Source organism: Heptranchias perlo, unplaced genomic scaffold (genome assembly GCF_035084215.1).
Source record: "Heptranchias perlo isolate sHepPer1 unplaced genomic scaffold, sHepPer1.hap1 HAP1_SCAFFOLD_50, whole genome shotgun sequence".
NCBI classification, from domain to species: domain Eukaryota; kingdom Metazoa; phylum Chordata; class Chondrichthyes; order Hexanchiformes; family Hexanchidae; genus Heptranchias; species Heptranchias perlo.
This window is the reverse complement of record NW_027139516.1, coordinates 5098114-5103796: the sequence shown is the minus strand read 5'-3', so window position 1 is coordinate 5103796 and position 5683 is coordinate 5098114. Positions and strand designations below refer to the sequence as shown.

The 5683-nt window shown below is 48.8% G+C and overlaps 1 non-coding gene across 1 annotated transcript; it reads left to right on the top strand.

Annotated features, from left to right (window-relative positions):
* Positions 1 to 500: 500 nt before the first annotated feature.
* On the top strand, positions 501 to 718 carry LOC137314037 (small nucleolar RNA U3). Its single transcript, XR_010961174.1, has one exon. It is a non-coding gene; the product is annotated as a small nucleolar RNA U3 (small nucleolar RNA).
* The last annotated feature ends 4965 nt before the right edge of the window (positions 719 to 5683 follow it).

Sequence of the window (5683 nt, the reverse complement as noted above, 5' to 3'; positions counted from 1 at the left end):
AGCGACAATGAAGGAACGGCGATATATTTTCAATTCGGGATGGTGTGTGACTTGGAGGGGAACTTGCAGGTGGTGTTGTTCCCATGTACCTGCTGCTCTTGTCCTTCTGGATGGAATCAAGGGATCTGGGGATCGAGCAGGAAAGTGGAGTTGAGGTTGAAGATCAGCCATGATCTGATTGAAGGGCGGAGCCGTCTCAAGGGGCTGTATGGCCGACTCCTGCTCCTATTTCTTACATTCTTATGTTCTTATGATCAGGACAGTTGCTGGAGGCTGGTATCTACATTATGCAAATTAGTGCCTACTGAGTCATGGCTGCACGACAGAAACGCTTTTTTTTCACAGAATTATAAGTTTACAAAAGGTGAAGCGAAGATTAATTGCGTTTTTATTCGATTCCCTGCCGGGTGCAATGAATGGTGGAAGAATTGGTCCGCGCTCAGCCTGTGTTAAAGGGGGCTCGCTGAGGGTGGAGAGCGGTGTTGCGGCAACCTTTCAGTAAGACTATACTTTTAGGGATCATTTCTATAGTTTTTGAACTTGAGAAATGTGTTCTAAAGTGTTTGGTCTCACTAACCACGAGGAGGAGATGGAGCTTTTCCTTCTGAGCGTGAAGCGGGTTGCAAGTGTTGTTTTATACCAGCGCTTGTGGCCATTGATGACCGTTCCCTTCTCTCAGTGTGCGAGAAGTGGAAGAAGGAAATGCGTTCTGAGTGGTTCGTGTTTCTACAGCTCAAAAGTAGCAATATTTATCCGCTAATTATTTTATATTTAAAGGTGCTTCTCTCCAGCGAGAGTGTAAGTCTTTGCTACCTCAGCCGAGCTCGTACTGCTATCTGTTGCTCTTCCCCTCCTTTTTCGGTTTTGAACTCATCACTGAACTGATTAGGCACAGTCGCTGAAATAACGTAGTTAATGGGGCACAAAATCTAGGCTTGCAGTACTGAGGGACTTGCATTACTGATTAAAACGTTGCTCCGCCTGCCATCTCAGGTGGATGTAAAAGATCGCATGACGCTATTTCGAAGAACTTGAGGGGAGTTCTCCGAGGTGTCCTGGTCAATATTTACCCCTTAACCAACATCACTAATACAGATTATCTGCCCAATACACCATTACGGTTTGTGGGACCTTGCTGTGAGCAAATTGGCTGCGGCGGTTCCTACATTACAACAGTGGCTACAGTTCAAAAATGCTTTGGGCCATCCTGCGGTAATGCAAGGCGCTATATAAATGCGAGTTCTTTCTTTAGTAGCAGGAGGATTGGTGAATGGGACATCGTGTGAGTTAGGATACGGGCAGCAGAGTTTTGATATGCTGAAGATTATGGAGGGTGCATGATGGGAGGGCGGCCAGGAGAGCCTTGGAATTGTCGAGTTTGGCAGTAACAAAAGCATGGATGAGGGTTTCAGTCGCAGATGGGCTGAGCCAGAGACGGGCGATATTACGGAGGTGGAAGTAGGCAGTCTTGGTGAAGGAGAGAATCTGGGGTTGGAAGCTCAGTTCAGAGTTAAAAAGGACGCCGAGGTTGCAAACAGTCTGGATCAGCCTGAGACATTGGCCAGGGAGTGGAGGGAGTTTACAGCAGGGACCGAAAATAATGGCTTTGGACTTCCCAATATTAAATTGGAGGAAATTTCTGCTCATTCACTACTAGATATCAGACAAGCAGTGTGACGAATCAGAGGCAATGGAAGGGTGGAGAGAGGTGGTGGTGAGGTAGAGCTGAGTGTCGGCAGCGTACATGTGGGACCCGACGAGTTTTCGGATGATGTAGCCAAAGGGCAGCATGTAGATGAGAAATAGGAGAGGGGCAAGGATAGATCCTTGGGGGAGTGGGAAGAGAAGCCATTGCACATGATTCTCTGGCTGCGACTGGATAGACACGAAATAAACCAGGTGAGGGCAGTCCCTTCCAGCTGGACAATGGAGGAGAGGAGAGGTGACTGCACTTCAAAAATTACTTCTTTGGCTGTAAAGAGCTTTGGGACGCCCTGAGGTAGTGAAAGGTGCGATATCAACTGCTTACCTGACAGGGGAGATCCCATTATGAGGAAGGCGCCAGATCAAGTAGAATCAGCTGTTCCCAGTTTAAGCTTTGCTGATGTAGAGGTGGATCCTCATGCTGGCCTGAGACTGGTAGAAAACCTTTCTCCAGTAAAGTGAAAACTAATTTGCAGCGGACGTGGTGACAAGGGCTCCCCGAGCTCCTGGGCCCGAGGTGTGAAATCCCGTCAGGCTGAATGCGAGGGCGGGTGAAGGAACCTCGCCATGGCAACAAAATATTTTCCTGAAGAAGGTTCTTCTCGAAACCAGCGGTTTCAAGGCCGCAGATATCTTCTGCCTGCATGGTGGGAGGGCGGCCAGGCGAGCATTGGAATTGTCGAGTCTGGAGATAACAAAAGCATGAGGGCTTCCCGAGGAGCAGATACGTGGAAGTGACATTTAGGGATGTCGCAGTATGGCAAAAGTTGCCCCAGGCCTTCAAGGACAAGCGGAAGGGAGGGCCGCTGTCATTTCTCACTGAGGAGCCGTTCTTCACACTCCCACTGGAGAAGGAACAGACGCTGACCCTCCATCAACGGAGGACAGGCCTCCTTCCTCATTCCAAGGACCGTCGAGAAGCTCCAGCACACGACAGCAATGCAGAATCTGGTCCGAGGATTGGAAATGGACAGTAACGTAGAACGTGGACTGATGCAATTGGAAGACGTTAATGGTTGTCCTTTGTATTTTTAAAACAGCTTCCAAAACTGCATCGATAAACATGCGTAGTGTTGAAGCGACTACGCGATGTGCTGTGACCCTGAACTACCTGTCCAGGGTCAAGAGGGACCTGCTGTTCCTGCCGGAGTGCGGGATCCTGCACCTCAGCAACTACCGGCAGTGGTCACGTATGTGGACCCAGTAGCAAACGAACTGATCGGGAATCAACGATAGTCATTCCTCGGGCCTGGGATTCTGTTGTGAGGAGACCAATTCACCATCACCGAGGTTAAAGAGGTGGTGGGTGGCCGCCTGCTCGCAGCGGACATTCTGTACAATAACGCCCCACTCCGACTGCGGCCAACAAAAAATAGAATCCAAACGACTTCTACAAGCATGTAAAAAGCAAACGGATCGTAAGAGGAGGGGTGGGCCGATTAGAGACCATAAAAGAGATCTACTATTGGAGGCAGAGGGGATGGCCGAGGTACTAAATGAGTACTTTACATCTGACTTTACCAAGGAAGAAGGTTCTGCCAGAGTCTCAGTAAAGGAAGATGTACAGTTGAGATACTGGATGGGCTAAACATTGATAAAGAAGAGGTACTAGAAAGGCTCGCTGTACTTAAAGTAGATAGGTCACTCAGTCCGGGAAGTAAGGGTGGAAATTGTGGAGGTACTGGCCATAATCTTCCAAACAGCCGTAGAAATGGGCCAGAGGACTGGAGAATTGGACATATTATACCCTTGTTCAAAAAAGGGTGTAAGGATAAACCCAGCAACTATAGTCCAGTCAGTTCAACCTCGGTGGTGGAGAAACTTTTAGAAATGATAATCCGAGACAGAATTAACAGTCACTTGAACGAGTGTGGGTTGATTGGGGAAAGCCAACACGGATTTGTTAAAGGCAAATCGTGTTTAACTAATCTGACGGAGTTTTTTGATGAGGTGACAGAGAGTGTCGATGAGGGCAAAGCATTTGAGGTCCTGTATATGGACTTTCAAAAGGCGCTTGATAAAGGCGCTTGTCATCAAGATTGCTGCCCATGGAATAAAGCCGGCAGTAGCAACATGAATACAGAATTGTCGAAGTGACAGGAGACAGAGAGTAGTGGTGAACGGTTGGTTTTCGGACTGAAGGGAAGTGTGCAGTGGTGTTCTCCAGGGGTCGGTGCTGGGACCGCTGCTTTTCTCGATATTAAATAATGAATTGGGCTTGGGTGCACAGGGCACAATCTCAAAACTTGCAGATGACACGTAACTTGGAAATGTAGTGAACAGTGAGGAGGATAGTGGTAGACTTTAAGAGGATATAGAACAGGCTGGTGGCTTGGCAGCAGACGTGGCAGTTGAAATAGAACACCGAAAGATGCGAAGTTATACACTTCGATCAGAAGAACGAGGAGAGGCAATCTAAACTAGAGGACACAATTCTAAAAGGGGCACAGGAATAGAGAGATCTGGGGGTATATGTGCACAAATCGTTGAAGGTGGCAGGGCAAGTTGAGAAAGCGGTTAAAAAACATACGAGATCATGTGCTTTATAAATAGAGGCAGAGAGTATAAAAGTATGGAAGTCATGATGAACCTTTATAAAACACTGGTTCAGGCACAACTGGAGTATTGTGTCCCGTTCTGGGCACCGCACATTGGGAAAGATGTAAAGGCCTTAGAGAGGGTGTAGAAGAGATTTATTAGAATGATTCCAGGGCTGAGGGATTTCAGTTAGGTGGATAGACTGGAGAAGCTGAGTTTGTTCTTCTTGGAACAGAGAAGGTTGCGAGGAGCTTTGACAGAGGTATTCAAAATCATGAATGGACTGGACAGAGTGGATATAGAGAAACTGTTCCCATTGGCGGAACTGTCAAAGACCAGAAGGCATAGATTTAAGGTGATTGGCAAAATAGCCAAAGGTGACATGAAGAAAAACCTTTTTACAACGCGAGTTGTTAGCATCTGGAATGCACTGCCCGAGGAGGTGGTGGAGGCAGATTCAATCACGGGCCTTCAAAAGGGAACTGGATAAGTACTTGAAAGGAAAAATGTGCCGGTCTACGGGGATAGGGCGGGGGAGTGGGACTAGCTGGATTGTTCTTGCATAGAGCGGGCGTGGACTCGATGGGCCGAATAGCCTCCTTCCATGCTGTAACCATTCTGAGATTCTAATGTGTACGACCCGAATCTCAGGAGCGAGCGGCTGGAGGTCTTCCAGCATCTCTTGATGTCGCTGGCGACCTCCTGGTCGGTCGTTCTCGCCGGAGACTTCAACTGCATCACAGATGCGGCTGGACTATCCAGCAGGGGCGGGGCAATACTTTACACCACGTCCAAGCTCCTGATGGAAGCGGTGAAAGATGCAAAGCATTGCAACGTCTTCTGCAACCCTGAAACCTGGTCCAGGTCGGGTGGGACCATCTGTTCCAGGATAGACTTCCTGTTTGTGTCCCCAACGCTCAAGGTCAGATCCACCGACGTACAACCGTTGTTCCTCTCTGACCACTGCCTCCTACTGGCCGACTGCCAATCGCAGGAGGACCAGAGGGCGGGGGGGGGGGGGCAGGGGGAGATGGAAACTGAAAGTGACACTGTTGACTTTAGAGAACATGGAGGATCTAAAGAGGGATTATACAGTTTGGAGGACAGTGAAACCCCTCTTTGTCTCCAAGGTGCACTGGTAGGAAGCGATCAAGGCCAATATCGAGAGGCTGTTCATCCTGAATGGTGTTCAGAAGGCGAGAGAGAGAAACAGAGGGAAGTGTCACAACTCCTCAAAATAATAGAGGATCTGCTCCAGCTGCAGTCAATAGAGGGCGACGTCAGGGTAGAACTCCGAGAGGTGAAGGGCCGGCAAGCCACGCACTTCGCCTCTGTGGCCTCAAAGTCCGCAACATGGAGCATGGCGAGAAGAGCTCGCGCTTCTTCTTCAGAAGCCTCACAGACAGACTTTTGTGATCAACAGTCTGAAGGAGGAGGATGG